At 39.8% G+C, this 16,986-nt stretch overlaps 1 protein-coding gene across 5 annotated transcripts in view; it reads right to left on the bottom strand.

The window, feature by feature from the left end:
• The window catches only part of DTNA (dystrobrevin alpha), a 395,439-nt gene extending 379,133 nt beyond the window's left edge, over positions 1 to 16,306 (bottom strand). For 3 of the 5 annotated variants that reach the window (XM_054460665.2, XM_054460668.2, XM_054460672.2), the window contains exon 1: positions 16,034 to 16,252. The gene's annotated coding sequence lies outside the window, so the exon portion shown is untranslated. Of the gene's footprint in view, positions 1 to 15,526; positions 15,626 to 16,033 lie in introns of those variants that run through there. The other 2 variants (XM_054460657.2, XM_054460656.2) reach the window with 2 other exon arrangements.
• Positions 16,307 to 16,986: the final 680 nt, after the last annotated feature.

Raw genomic sequence — 16,986 nt, 5'->3', positions numbered from 1 at the left:
TTTAATGCATAATTTTTACATCAAAAGAAAATAATAAGAATACTTTCTAGGAGGTGCTCCTCAGTTAGATTTAAATATAGATTCTGCATTCACTATTTCTTAGTTTACAAACATTTTCCCATGCACGCACTGGTCCAAAACTACATTTCAGGTGGATGATATTCCTGGAAACAAAGAGCATTTAGTGAGAGTAGAGCAAGAGTTGGGATGGTGTGGTTCCAGAATCCCACCAGAAAAGACATCTCTGAGAGTGGGGGAAATCTCTAACTATGCCACAGCCTATAGTAATGGCTTTCCAGGAGGGGAGAGAGAATTGATTTGGGGGAGTAAGAGTACCTGCCTTTGGTCCATGAATCCTACAATGATGGACTGCATTGTGAACCCATCTATCTGCAACACCATTTGAGGACTCACTCATCTCAGTTACCTGTCAAGTGTTGATTATTCAGAAACAGATAAGCAGTAACCCTCTGAGATTTATCCTCTGAGAACCAATGGGAGTGATATTTTTTCAGTTTATGCTTGCATAAAACATATATATTGGGCTTTTGCTTCTGTGAAGAAGGAGAAAAAGCACTTTCCCCTACTCTTCTTACTAAGTACAACTGAAACCCCTGTATTTTATACATTAAATAAACATACAAAGACACTGAAAGCTGGAGAAGAGAAGACAAATCAGCTAGGTGACCTCAGAGCTCAAGGAATGACATGATGGTGAGTTCCCTGGAATTGTGTGTTGCCTCACATATCCAATTCTTGGGGCTAAAGAAACTGGAAACCCAGAAATGCCATCAGGCACAACTTTTAAAAGGGTAACAAAACCATACTCTCTCTGGCCTAAGGAACAGGAAAGGAGCAGCAAAGCTAGATAAAAAACAAATTTAGGCAATAACTGCTCTATTATAGCCACAGAAGAAAGAAATAATTGTGGCTCCACCACACCTATGCCAACACAAGCTGTGCTGGAAACCTACACTTCCATACTTGCCAAGCTGTAACAAGACACCCCAACTTCTCCCATCCCCACCGTGATGATATCATAGAAGGCCAAGTAAAAAGCTGGGACTTTCATTTTCACCAGTGGTAATAAAGACCCCCCCTATTCCTCACCCCCACTATGTTGTCAATAGTAACTGTGTGAGGATCCTGGAGTTCTACCCCTGCCTTGCAGTACTGAGTCTCCCTTCTCCTTCTCTGCTGGGATGGTGTCACAGGTGGCTTAATAGAGAGTCAGAACTGTCACTAAGACCCAGCAGTCATTAGGCCCCCTGTTCTGTCCCCCTAGCGTGTCAGTGGAGAGACGACATGGAGAACAGAAAGGAGGCACTTCTACCCTTCATAGCTGGAAGTATCAGTGAAGACCCACTTTGCCCTACAGTAATGTGAAGTCCCCTCAGGTGTCAAGGGAGACTGAGTGAGGAAACTAATTTCTACCCCCAACCTGGCACTGATGCTCACTGAGGTGATGTTAGTGGAACTCGGCTAAATCAGAAAGTTTAAATAAGATTCAGAGTTGCTTAACATATAAGAAAATGGCCAAGTTTCAATTGGAAATCATTCATCATACCAAGAACCAGGAAGATTTCAAACTGAATGAAAGATGACAATCAACAGATGCCAAAAACAAGATCCCAGAGATGTTAGAATTATTTGACAAAGTTTTTAAAGCAGTCATAAGAAAAATATTTCAATTGAATGATTATAAACATGCTTCAAATAAATAAAAAAATAGAAAACTTTGGCCAAGAAATAGAACACATAAGGAAAAACTAAGTAGAAATTTTAGAATTGAAAAAAATAACCAAAATATAAAAATCAGTGGGTGAGCTCAACAGCAAAATGTGAGTGACAGAAAAGAACATGGGAGCTACAAGATAGAAAAATAGAAATCACTCAATTTGAATAACAGAGAAAACAGATTACGGAATAAAAAGAGAGAGAAAGAAAGCCTCAGAAACCTGTGTGTGGTAAGCTGAATAATGGCTCCCGAAGATATTCAGCAGAATGGCTCCAATCCCTGGAAGCTGTGAATGGAAAAAGAGATTTGGTAGATGTGATTATGCTACAGTTCTTCAGATAGGGAGAGTGGCCTGCACTATCCAAGTGGGTCCTAAATGTAATCACAGTGTCCTTAAAAGAGGGAGGCAGAGAGCGGAGATAAATCTGGCCACAGAAAAGTAAGTAGGAGATTTGATGACAGAGGAAAGAAATTGGAGTGATCCAAGAATTGCCTAATAATTGGTCTGCTCAAACGTGCGAGCTGTTTGCACTCAGCTGTCTGTAAAGTACTTACAGAATCAGGAAGGAGCCATCTATACCAATTCTAAGTTAATATGGACTGAACAAGGTTTTATTAATAGCAAAGAATAATTGAAATCCCAAACTTACAAGGTTTTCAACAAAAGTAAAGTTTGCTAAAAGTTAACAGTGTAACATGTATCATCCTAACTTCTAATCTTGTGGAAATAAGACCGTATCAGTACCCCTCAAAGCTCAAGTCCATCAGCACAGAACCATACAACTAATACCCCTACTTACAGGGTTAGGAATGGCTACTGCTATAGGAACCGGAATAGCAGGTTTATCTACTTCATGATCGTACTACCACACACTCTCAAAGGATTTCTCAGACAGTTTGCAAGAAATAACAAAACCTACCCTTACTCTACAATCCCAAATAGACTCTTTGGCAGCAGTGACTCTCCAAAACTGCTGAGGCCTAGACCTCCTCACTGCTGAGAAAGGAAGACTCTGCACCTTCTTAGGGGAAGAGTGTTGTTTTTACACTAACCAGTCAGGGATAGTACAAGATGCTGCCCGAAGTTTACACGAAAAGGCTTCTGAAATCAGACACCACCTTTCAAACTCTTATACCAATCTCTGGAGTTAGGCAACATGGCTTCTCCCCTTTCTAGGTCCTGTGACAGCCATCTTGCTATTACTTGCCTTCAGGCCCTGTATTTTTAACCTCCTTGTGAAATTTGTTTCCTCTAGGATTGAGGCCATCAAGCTACAGATGGTCTTACAAATAGAACCCCAAATGAGCTCAACTAACAACTTCTACCAAGGACCCCTGGACTGACCTGCTGGCCCTTTGACTGGCCCAAAGAGTTCCCTTCTGGAGGACACTACAACTGCAGGGCCCCTTCTTCGCCCCTATCCAGCAAGAAGTAACTAGAGTGGTCATTGCCCAATTCCCAACAGCCGTTGGGGTATCCTGTTTAGAGAGGGGATTGAGAGCTGAAGCCAGCTGGACTTCCTGGGTCGAGTGGGGACTGGGAGAACTTTTCTGTCTAGCTAAAGGATTGTAAACACACCAATCAGCGCTCTGTGTCTAGCTAAAGGATTGTAAATGCACCAATCAGCACTCTGTAAAAACGTACCAATCAGTGCTCTGTGTCTAGCTAGAGGATTGTAAGTGCACCAATCAGCACTCTGTAAAAATGTACCAATCAGCTCTCTGAGTCTAGCTAAAGGATTGTAAATGCACCAATCAGCACTCTGTAAAAATGCACCAGTCAGTGCTCTGCGTTTAGCTAAAGGATTGTAAATGCACCAATCAGTACTCTGTGTCTAGCAAAAGGATTGTAAACACACCAATCAGCCCTCTGTAAAAATGCACCAATCAGCGCTCTGTGCCTAGCTAAAGGATTGTAAATGCACCAATCAGCACTCTATAAAAATCCACCAATCAGCGCTCTGTGTCTAGCTAAAGGATTGTACACTTACCAATCAGAACTCTGCAAAATGGACCAATCAGCAGAATATGGGTGGCAACAAGGGAATAAAAGCTGGCCACCCAAGCCAGCAGTGGCAACCTGCTTGGGTCCCCTTCCATGCTGTGGAAGCTTTGTTCTTTCGCTCTTCACAATAAATCTTGCTGCTGCTCATTCTTTCAGTCCGTGCTACCCTTAAGAGCTGTAACACTCACCACGATGGTCCACGGCTTCATTTGTGAAGTCAGTGAGACCAAGAACCCACCGGAAGGAACCAACTCCAGACACAACTCAATTTGAAAAACAGAGAAAACAGATTAGAGAATAAAAAGAGAGAGAAAGCAAGCCTCAGAAACCTGTGTGTGGTAAGCCAAATAATGGCTCCCAAAGATATTCAGCAGAATGGCTCCAATCCCTGGAAGCTGTGAATGGAAAAAGAGATTTGGTAGATGTGATTATACTACAGCTCTTCAGATAAGGAGAATGGCCTGCACTATCCAGGTGGCTCCTAAATGTAATCACAGTGTCCTTAAAAGAGGGAGGCAAAGACCAGAGATAAATCTGGCCACAGAAAAGTAAGTAGGAGATATGATGACAGAGGAAAGAAATTGGAGTGATCCAAGGAAGGGATTGTAAGTCAAAGAATACAGGTGCCTCTAGAAGCTAGGGAAAGCAAAGAAACAGATTATTCCTCAGAACCTCCAGAAGGAAGCAGCCTTGCTAACACCTTGACGTTAGCCCTGTGAAACTGATTTTTGAGTTCTGGCCTTCAGAACTTTAAGAAAGTAAACGTGCACTTCTGTAAGCCACAAACTGTATGGTAATTTGTTACAGCAGCCATAGGAAATCAATACACTGTGTGACAATAACAAAAGGTCTAATATTCATGTCTTGGAGACCTGAAGGAAAGGAAAAATTGGGCGAGGCTGAAAAATTGCTTAAAAATGGCTGAAAACTTCCCAAATTTGACAGAAGTCATAGACCTACAGATTTAAAAACCTGAGTAAATCTGAATGCTAAAAAACCTTCCAAAGATATCCATGCCAAGACACAGCATAGTCACATTTATGAAAATTAAAGACAAAAAGGTTTTATAAACAGCAAGAGAGAAATGTTACTTTACCAAAGAAGAAAATCCATTAGAATGACAATGGATTTTCATCAGAATACACAGAGTCCAAAGGAAGTAACACAACATATTTCAATTGCTTTAAGAAAAGGCCTGTCAACCTAGAATCTTATGTCCAGTGAAAATCTTTCAGGAAGAAAGGAAAAATCAAGACATTCTCAGCTAGAGGAAAACAAAATATTTTGTCACCAGCAGATCTGACCTGCTCACAAAGGGTGGCTAAAGAAAGTTCTTAAAACAAAAAGGAAACAATAAAAGAAGAAAGGTTAGAACATCAAGAAAAAAGAACATGGTAAGAAAAAATATGAATAAATGCAACAGACCTTCCTTCTTTGCCTGTTGAAGCAACAATTATAACACTGTCTGATGTGGTTCCAAATGTATGTAGAGGAAATATTTAAGACAATCATATTATAAATGGAGGTTGTAAAGGGAGGTACAGTTTCTATACTTCATTCAAATTGATAAAATGACAAGAGCAGTAGCCAGTGATAAATTATGTGTATATGATGTAACACTTAGCGTGATGATTAAAAAAAAAACAAAACAAAAAATACCTGGCCGGATGCAGTGGCTCACGCCTGCAATCTCAGCACTTTGGGAGGCCAAGGTGGGCAGATCACGAGGTCAGGAGATCGAGACCATCCTGGCTAAAACAGTGAAACCCCATCTCTACTAAAAATACAAAAAAAAAAAGAAAGAAAAAAAAGAAAATTAGCCAGGTGTGGTGGTGGGTGCCTGTAGTCCCAGCTACTCGGAAGGATGAAGCAGGAGAATGATGTGAACCCGGGAGGTGGAGCTTGCAGTGAGCCAAGATTGCACCACTGCACTCCAGCCTGGCCAGCCTGGGCGACACAGCGAGACTCTGTCTCAAAAAACAAACAAACAAACTCTGTACAGTGATACACTTAAAAACACTATACATATAGAAGTGGAATTCTATAAATGCTCAAGTAAATAACAGGATGGTAGGAAAAAAAAAAAAACCAGTGAAATCCAAAATAGAGATAACAAACAAAAAATGGCAGATTTAAGCACTAAAGTATTGTATTAATATTTACAGTAAATGTAAATGGTTTAAATATACCAATTAAAAGACAGATATTGGCAGAGTGCATTAAAAATATGAGCCAACTAGGCCAGGTGTGGTGGCTCAGGCTTATAATCCCAGCGCTTTGGGAGGCCAAGGCGGGCAGATCACGAGGGCGGGAGATCGAGACCATCCTGGCTAACATGGTGGAACCCCGTATCTACTAAAAATACAAAAAATTAGCTGGGTGTGGTGGTGGGCACCTGTAGTCCCAGCTACTCGGGAGGCTGAGGCCGGAGAATAGCATGAACGTGGGAGGCGGAGCTTGCAGTGAGCCGAGATTGCACCACTGCACTCCAGCCTGGGCGACAGAGCGAGACTCCGTCTCAAAAACAAAACAAAACAAAACAAAACAAAACAAAAAAATGAGCCAACTATATTTTATCTACAAGGAACTCAAATAAAATATAAAATATGGGCCAGTGGAAAGTACAAGGATGGAAAAAGAGATATGCAAACACTCATTAAAAGAAAAATGAGTGTCTATATTAATATCAGACAAAGTAGACTTCAGAGCAAATAAAACTACCAGATACAGAGAGGGGCATTATTTAATAATAAAGTCAATATAACAGAAAACATAACAATTCTAAATATGTATGCACCAAATAACAGAGCTATAAAATATGTAAAGCCAAAGGGGCAGAAGTGAAGCGAGAAATAGACAAACTCACAATTATAACTGGAGACGGCATATACTTTTTCATTAATAGGAAAACTAGACAGAAAATCAGCAAAGACATATAAGAACTTGACAGCAACATCAACCAACATGACTTAATCAGCATTTATAGAACACTCTACCCCAAAACAGCCAAATATACATTCTTTTCTAGTGCCCTTGGAACATATACCAAGGTATAGCACATTTTGGGACATAAAATAAACCTCAACAAATTAAAAGAATTGAAATCATACAGCATGTGTTCTCTGAATACAACAGAATTGAACTAAAAGTCAATAATGGAAAGAAAGCAGGAAAAATCTTCAAACATTTAGAAATTGAACACTATAGTTCTAAATATCCAATGGGTCAAAGAGGAAATCTCAAGGAAATTTAAAAATACATTCAACTAAATAAAAATGAAAATACAATATACAAAAATGTATGGGATACAGTGACAGCAGAACTGAGAGGGAAATCTATAGCACTAAATGCATACATTAGAAAAGAGGAAAAATCTCAAACCAATAATCTTAGCTCCCTGTCAAGATATAGAAAAAGATATTATCTTTCTCCAAGAAAAGTAGAAGAAAATAACAATTATAAGAGCAGAAATCAATGAAATGGAGAACAGAAAAATAATAGAGAAAAATTAATGAAACAATGTGTTCTTTTAAAAGTGAATAAAATTGAAATGCTCTAGCAAAACTGACAGAAAAGATGAGAGAAGACACAAATTAGTAACATCAGGAATGAAACACGGGATGGCACTAAAGACCATGCAGACATCCAAAGAATAATTTGAAATATTAGGAGTAATTCTACACAAATAAATTTGACAACTTAAATGAAATGGAACAATTCCTCAATCAACTTAAACTACAGTAACTCACACAATATGAAACAGATCATTACTGTGTCGTCCCACAAATTCATATGTTGAAGTCCTAGCCCCCAGGAACTCAAAACGTGACTCTATTAGAGATAGGACTTTTAAAGAAAGTGATTAAGATCAAAAAGAGTTTAAATTAAAATGTAGCTGTTAGGGTGTGTTTAGGGCCTAATACAATCTGACTGGTGTCATTACAAAAAGAGGAAATTTGGACACACAGAGAGACACCAGGGATGCTTGAGCACTGAGGAAAAGACCACGTGAAAACATAGTGAGAACTCAGCTATTTGCAAGCCAAAGAGAGAGGCCTCAGAAGAAAGCAAATATGCCAACACCATGACGTTGGACTTGTAACCTCCAGAACTGTGAGGAAATAAATTTCTGTTGTTTAAGCCACCCAGTCTGTGGTATTTTATGTCAGCCCCAGCACATTAATATAGATATTAAAGAAATCGAGTCCCATAACTAAAAACAAAAACGCCCTAAAGAAGAAATCTCCCAGCCCAGGTGATTTTGCTGCAGAATTCTACCAAAGGTTTAAAGAAAAAAATAACATGAATCCTATGTAATCTCTTTCAGAAAATAGAAGAGGGATCACATCCCTATTAATTTTATAAAGCTAGTATTATCCTGATACTAATACCAAAAACAGTACCAAAAAAAGAAAACTACAAGTCAATATTCCTCATGAATATAAATGTAAAAATCTTTAACAAAATATTGGCAAATCAATTCAGTAATTCATACAAAGAATTAATCATACATAATGAATAAATGGAGTTTATTGCAAGGATGCAAGGCTGGTCCAATAGTTAAAAATTGATCAATGTACTCCATCATATAAAGAAGCTAAATAAGAAAAATCATATGATCACATCATTTGGTGAAGAAAAGCATTTGACAAAAATCAATACCTATTTGTGATTTTTTTTTAAACTCAGGAAAAAATGGAAATCAAAGTGAAATTCTTCAATTTGATAAAGAACACTTACATAAAACTTACAGATAACATTATACTTAATGCAGAAAGACTGAATGCTTTCCACTGAAGATTAGCAAAAGGCAAAGAAGCTTGCACTCTCTACTTTTATTCTATATAGGACCAGAAGTTCTAGCCAGTGCAATAGGACAAGAAAAGGAAACAAAAGGCATATAGATTAGAAATAAATAAAATTGTCTCTGTTTTCAGATGACATGATGGTGGTCTACATAGCTAATCTGTTAATTAGCATGATTTAACATGTCACATTGAATACATATATAAAAACATCACATTGTACCTCATTAACATACACAACTATGATTTGTCAAAAAAATATAGAACTGGCTGGGCACGGTGGCTCATGCCTGTAATCCCAGCAATTTGGGAGGCCGATACAGGTGGATCACCTGAGGTCAGGAGTTCGTGACCAGCCTGGCCAACATGGTGAAACCCCCTCTCTACCAAAAATACAAAAATTAGCTGGGCGTGGGGGTGGGTGCCTGTAATCCCAGCTACTCAGGAGGCTGAGGCAGGAGAACTGCTTGAATCAGGGAGGCAGATGTTGCAGTGGGCATAGATCGTGCTACTGCACTCCAGCCTGGGCGACAGAACGAGACTCAGTCTCAAAACAAACAACAACTATATACACACACACACACACACACACACATAGAACTAATAAGTGAGTTCAGGAAGTTCCCAGAATACTAGATAAACATAAAAATCAACTAAATTTCAATATATTTGCACTGAATACCTCAACACTGAAATTAAAAATACATTATTATTTTAAATTGCTTAAAAATTATTCATATGTAAGTCTAGTAATATATGTTCCGGACTTAATACCAAAACCTACAGATCACTGATAAAAGATATCAAAGACATTCTACATAAATGGAGAAACATGCCACATGTATGGATTAAATATCAATTATCCTTAAACTGCTAAGCAGTTTTAACATAATTCTTATCAAAATCCCATTAAGACTTTTTTGTTAATATAGACAAGATAATTCTAAAGATAATTCTAAAATTTATATGAAAAGGCAAAGGAATTAGAATAGCTAAAACAATTTTGAAAAAGAAAAACAAAGTGGGAGGAATCAATCTATTATGAGTTCAATAGTTATTTACATGTAAAACTATGTAATATGTTTCCAAAGAATAAGTAACCCCAAAATAAATCCAAACAAATATTCCCAATGCAAACCACGTATCTTACAAAGAACAATTATTGAGAATATATAAAGAATTCTCAAAACATAGCATAAAAAACTCCCAAACAATCCAAATAGAAAATGAAGAGACATTTCACTAAGGAAGATATTTAAATGACAAATAGGCACATGAAAAGATGTTCACCATCACTAGTCTTAAGGAAATGGAAATTGAAATCACAATGAAATATTGCTACACACCTATCAGAATGGCTAAAATACAGCACAGCAATAACACCAAATGCTAGCGAAGATACAGAGAAACTTATTTCTCATATATTGTTGATGGGGATGTAAAACGGCACATCCACTCTGGAAAAGTTTGGTAATTTCTTATAAAAGTAAACGTGCAACTTCTGGGAATTTATTCTAAAGAAATTAATACTTATTATACATTAATACAAAAATATTTACATGAATATCTATAGTAGTTTTAGTTGTAGTAGCCAAAAAATTGGAAAAAATAACCCAGATGTCTTTCAATAGGTGAATGGTTAAACAAGCTATAGCTCATGTATGCCACAAAATACTATTCAGCAATAAAATGCAATAAGCTATTGAGACATGCAACAACCTAGATAAATCTCCAGAAAACTAAGCTGAGTGGAAAAACCAATCCCAAAAGTTCACATAATGTATAATTCCACTTACATAACATTCTTGCAATGACAAAATTATAGAAATAGAGAACATATTAATGATTACAAGGGATTAAGGGGTTGGAGGTGGGTGGTAGTTACAGCCAAGTTGGTGTTGCCATAGAAGAGCAACAGGAATTATCCTTCTGGTGCTGGAATTTGTTCATCACTGTATCAATGTCAACATCCTGGTTGTGATATTGTACTATCATTTTGCAAGAATTTACCATTGGGGAAACCTGGGTAAAGGGACCATGGGATCTCTGTATTACTCCTTACAACTACATATGAACCTCAAATTATCTCAAAATACAAAGTTTAATTAAAAGTATTGATTGAATATATTCTAATTATGCAGATTATGTTTGGCAATGCAAAATAAATGTATAGTATGATTTATATGTTTGCATACTTTTTATAACAATGTGTGATAGCAGAAATTATACTTTTGTCTATTTTGGGGTAGGTGACAAGAAAAGATACACACATAGCTGTTCTGATTTCTGTACCATGTTGATACTATCAAATCTGTTCAGAAAACCCAATTTGGTTGCTGTGGGCAGGTATTGGCACTGTTCTAGGCTTTCACTTGCTGTCAAATAGGCTACTACATGCATTCACTCAAAAATAAATCATTGCTTTTATTATTCCTTGACTAAACACAACTCTCACTGGAAAAGAGTGAGAGTATCAGTTATTGATGAGTCTACTTTTAAACTGAGGAATAAATCATTTTTAGGTGATTAAATTATTATTATTATTATATTATTTTCTGAGATGGAGTCTCGTTCTGTTGCCCAGGCTGGAGCACAGTGGCGCGATCTCAGCTCACTGCAAGCTCTGCCTTCCGGGTTCACACCATTCTCCTGCCTCAGCCTCCAAGTAGTTGGGACTACAGGTCCTGCCTGTAGGTCTTGCCACCACCCCCAGCTAATTTTTTGTTTTCGTATTTTTAGTAGAGACGGGGTTTCACCGTGTTAGCCAGGATGGTCTCGATCTCCTGACCTCATGATCTGCCCGCTTCGGCCTCCCAAAGTGCTGGGATTACAGGCATGAGCCACCGCGCCCGGCCAGTTTTTGAATTTTTAGTAGAAATGGGGTTTCACAATATTGGCCAGGCTGGTCTCGAACTCCTGACCTCAGGTGATCCACCCGCCTTGGCCTCCCAAAGTGCTGGGGTTACAGGCTTGAGCCACCGCGCCCAGCCTTAAAATTCTTACATTAGTTAATGATCACAGAACCTTTAGCTGTTAAAGATATTTTCCTGATCATTTGAAATGCTAATATAGATACTCTTGTACTTTTGATTTTAAAAATGTTAAGTTTCAAATGGTGCTCAATTTACCATTTTTGAATTAAAAAATACATAATATAATGAAACATTTCTCATAATCTATTAGTCATCTGTTTTTGTCTAGCATTCATATATCTTCATGTTTTGTATATTTTTCACCTATAAAATGTGGGGCAAAAAGTATTCAGATAAAGAAAGTTCTATTTTTTCCACTTTTTTTTTTAAACAATGGAAACATCAGATTAGGGGGTGTTATGATTTTCAACAGCAATGTAAATTTAATTCAGCAGTAAGATTCTGAGCCAGGTATTATACATCAATATTTAATAGCATGAAATACAGAATCAGAATGCTTTGTCTTAAAGACCATCTCAAACTATGTGACAGTGGTTAAGGTTACTCTCCCCATTGTGCTTCATTTTTCCCTTCTATAAAATGGAGATAATGATATGCAAGCCTCACATGGCTTTTGTGAAGAATACGTCATTTAATTTATATAGAGACCACAGAATGACGCTCAGTATACAGTATGTGTTCAATAAATTTAGTCACTCCTATGTTTGCTTGAACTCGTTAATATGAATTTCCCCAGCATCTTCAGCACTCAATATCATCTCCATCACTATGAAGCCTCGCCTCTTCTTTTGGGTAGTTGAGACAATCTCAGGGACTGTGTGATAAATCAATTAAAGTTCTATTTTGAGACATTCTGGCACTTTAACAAAAACAACAACAACAAAAAACCTCCCAAACCACACAGAACTACTTCTTTCAGTTTGAAAGTAGTTGCCAAGGAAAAGAAAGAAAATGACTATATTACATTAAACCTAAATAACTCTTTGCACATAGGTGAGTAAACACATAAAGGCAGCACATGTTCCATGTGCTTTAAAAAAAGTACTGATAGTTTTGTAAACCTCCCCATGTCCATGGATGGATAATGAGGTGAAATAGTATGTCTCCTGCTGAATACAGAAGTAAAGAGATAACTAGAGTGACACACATCTCTGATTCAGAACATAATTCAGAAAATTAACATGCAAGCATTTAGGAAAAGATTATTGGAATTAGTACACACCTTCTCACGTGTCATTCCTGCACAAATATGTGCCTTTTCAGGCATCTTGTTCTGACCTCCATGTCTAGTCCAGAATCCTTTAATAGATATTCTCATAGAACTTCTTTCGTTCAGGAAACTTACCTCAACTTACAAGTAATCATTTATTGGTATAATTATTTTATTTAAACTTGTCCCCCTGTGCAGTCAGGGCTCACAGATCTTTCTGCTCACTATTGAGCCCCAATCCTGCACCCCACACCTGGAAAAAAGAGGCTCTGTAGAAGCAGAAGCAGTACAATTCTTTCAAACTAGAGGTGTGGGACTTGAAAGGAAAAGGTCATGTCAAACTACCAAGTGAGATAAAAGTAGCAAGCTGTCTCTAAAATAAGTAACAGATGCTAGAAAACTGGAACACTGAGTTAAGAAAGGATATATGTATGTATCACAGGGTTTATGTCTTGATAACAATCAACACTATATATAAATGGACTTGGAAAAATCAAATTCAATTTCAATATCAAAAACACTTGTGACTGATGGCATACAACCACTCTGACCACAGGACTGCACTGTAGCATCCCAAAATAAAGATGTAGCCATAATTCTGGGGTGTGTGTGTGTGTGTGTGTGTGTGTGTGTGTGTGTGTGTGTGTGTGTTGCAGGGAGGGGATGGTTAACCACTGAAGAGCCAAATATTTTTTCTCATATCCACAGATCATGTTTCCGTGCCGTTTAGTTGGATTCCACTCTCTTTTTACTTATAATGTTGAGCAAGTGTGAGTTTGAAATTATACATATTGAATTTAATTAAAGTGAAAGATGAGAATTAAAGGAAATCTATGAATGTCAAAATAATTTTGAAACTCGTTATGTGAAGAAGCAATTAAAATTTACTTGAAAAAAATAACAGATGAAGACTTAAGAGACATCTGCCCAATAAAATGAATATTGCGAAAGCTCTATGATAAGCTTAAATGAAGAGTAATTCTCTAAATATGTGAGAGTAATTCTCTAAGTAAGTTGGAGCTCACCCCATTGAGACCTTTCTTCACATCATGGTTCATTTAAAACAAGTGGAGATTTTAAAAGTATTTCAACTTAGAACTAATGAGAAAATTTGATTTCAGTCTTCACCGCTACACAATTCTGTATAAAGTACATACAATTGGCTAAATGACATGACAGACTCAAATGCCCTTAAAATACAGCTTGCTTTTAATCACTGATAGTTGAAAGAGATTGCATAATTCTTCTTTTAAAACTGCCCAACTCTCGACAGAGTGAGTGGATTAAATATAACTAAACTTGCTCAAAAATCTGCAAGATGGTGTTCTGAAGAAAACGATGGTCATGATCTGAACAAAGAACAGACTAATAACCTATGAAATTTAAAATTAAGTGCAAACATATAGCTTTAGCCATCTGCTTTATAATAATTTACTTTGCTGATACATCTTAACTGCTGAAAATCTCAACTTTGTTGTGAAATGCAACTTTAATCATTGTAGGACATGCAACCTTAATTACTGTAGGACACTTGGTTACTTGTGGTGAAAGGAAACTACTCAAACGTTATTTGCCATAATTTTAGTATTGAAAGTTAGAAGAAGAAAAAGTAGAAAAAGAGTTAATTGTTCTGAACATGCAGCACATACCTATTAAGGCTCATCTTCATAGAAAGATGTGGTGAGTATAGAAGACTTTAGGTATAATGAGTTGATCAGGGGCGCATGAAAAGCCCAACTAGACTTTAACACTTAATAAATGTATGACCTTGGGTAAGTTATTTTATCTCTCTGTGCCTGGATTTTCTCACCTGCAAAAGTTGTTTAATAACATTACCTACCCCCTTGGTGGTCTAAGAATTAAGACAGTGAATAAATCTAAACCATATAGAACCGTGGAACATGTGGAACACTTTTTTCCTAAAGTTTCCACCTTTGGAATAAGCAAAAGAAAAAAAAAACTATTATTTTTTAAAGAAATCAGTAACTGTACACTTCAACAATACAAGTATCTCCGAGGTCCAAAAGGAAACACAAACACATTAAATGCCAAGGGATGACATATAACAGGAAAACATAGCATCAACTCAAAAGACAATTTTTTTAGAATAAGAATGAACCTAAAGCATGGTAAGCTTCACTGCAAGATACATCCAATATTTGCGCCTCCCCTGCCCCCTCCCCCTGCGCCCCTCACTGCCAAGTTCTACAGTTATCTTCCCAAAGCCATACCCCAAGCCTACTAAACAGCAAAGTTTTACCATCAAGTCCCAGGAGTGGTACCACTGAGTCCCAGCCCCGCCGTCGCCACCCCTCTTCTCTCTTTGGCTTTGGTCTTTTGACAGACACCTCTCTCCACCTCCCACTCCGGATACCAGAACGAACCTCCCGCCTGCCCTCTGTCCAGCAGAAAACTTCGAAGTGGGCAACAGGCTATAAAAGCCGAAGACACTCACCCCCGTGCCCACCCGCCCCCGCCGCCCCCCGTCCCCGGGGCCCGGAGCCCGGGGCCCACTCCCACTCAGGCATCGGCCCGGGCACCGCAGTGCACTGCAACACGAGAGGACGCCGCTGGCTGCAAAGGAACCCATCGCGGATGTCCCGGTCAATACCCCTCAGACTGTTCCCCGACGTGAGTATCATCCCTAATGGAGGTAGACACGCCACCTCCCACCAGCTCAGCCCGCGAGGATGACCAAGAGGGCAGCGACCACAACAAAAACAACTCAACCCGCGACGCGAGGGAGCCGGCTGCCATTGCCACCCCCCGAGCGGCGCCGCGGCAGCAGCGGGGGCTGCGGCGCTGCGGAGGCCTTCGAGGGCGGTGGAGATTTACCTGCGCGGCCCCGCGCCCCCAGGCCGGACATCCTGCAGCAGCCGCTACCGCCGCCCCGCGGGCCCGAGGCGCCGCCCGCCGCCCGGGGAGGCGCCGCGCCGCAGTCCCGGCTGCGGCGCCCGGCACATGCTTCGCGCTAGCCGCGGCCGGCGCCGGCGCACAGGTGGGAACCCCGCGAGTGGGCGTTGAGGCGAATCCCTGCCCCCGCCGGCGCTCTCCGCCCGCTTCCACTCTTGACTTTGCTCGGTGCGCGGCGCCTGCCCTTGCTCCAGCGCCGAGCCGCCTGTGTCCGCGCCCCGGCGCCGTGGGCGGCTGCGGTCCCTGCGCAGCCGGGGCTGCGCGTCATGTGTACCTCCCGCCCCGCGGCGGGCTCCGCTGCACCGGGCGGCCGGGGGCAGCGCGGCAGCCCGGCCTCGCGCCCACTCCTCGCCGGGCACACGGACCCCCTCCACCCCCGCGCCCTCCCCCACTCCGGAGCTGTCAAAGAAGAAAACGCTGTGCACACACCTTGGAATGGACGGGCGCTTCAGTCACTGACTCGCCAAACTCTTAGAAGGCGTCCATTGGTCTGCAGGGAGGTTTGAGCCTGGAGTAGGAGCCGCTTTCTTATTATTTAATAATGTTGGAAGTGCCGGGTCCGCTGCCAGAGTTGTGGGTCATGTGGGCACAGCAGAGGCTGGCTGCTGCCAGTACCAGGGTTTCCTGAGGATCCTGAAACTATGATCTCATCCTCCTCATCCGCCTCCCCCGCCCCTCTCTCCGCGGGCGCGCACGCACAGCACACACACACACACACACACACACTCACACACACACTCACGCTGAATGCACTATCCTCTTTCCTGGACCGAAATATTCCTCTAGGGAAATAGTGGGCACGCTCGTCATTGAAAAAAAAAAAAAATCCTTCAGACAGAGATTTTTCTCTTCCAAAGCTTGATTTATGTGCTTTGTTTATTTCCTACAGTTTTCCCTCACACGTGCAGGAGATTGGAACAGAGACTCAGATTTAAAATTAAAAATAATTATTCTCTTATGTTGACCCAGATTTTGGTCAGAACCCAAGAACTTAAACAGTACAATTTCAATTTAAAACAGAGGCAAAATATACAAGGCTTGCATATGGAATATTCTTAGATGTATGCAGTGGGTTTCTTTCCCAAGCTGCAAACATTCCCCAAACATTACCTCATTTATTTGCAGAGCATCTTTGCAGAGGAGGTGGATGAAAAGGCAAATAGTATTGTCACTTCAGAGACACGGAAGCATAAGTAAGATAACATGACCTATCCAGGTACACATAATAAGTCAATATCTCACTATAAATATTAATTGCATAGCTACTCACAGGTTGCTTTTTCACTATGATCAATTCCCAGATACTTAGTTTACCCAAAATAATGAAAACATTGATTATTTGTAAGTTACCAAGATTGAAAATTATTTTATCTTACTATATG

Source organism: Pongo pygmaeus, chromosome 17 (assembly GCF_028885625.2).
Source record: "Pongo pygmaeus isolate AG05252 chromosome 17, NHGRI_mPonPyg2-v2.0_pri, whole genome shotgun sequence".
Classification (NCBI taxonomy): Eukaryota; Metazoa; Chordata; class Mammalia; order Primates; family Hominidae; genus Pongo; species Pongo pygmaeus.
This window is presented reverse-complemented; position numbering and strand designations above follow the sequence as displayed.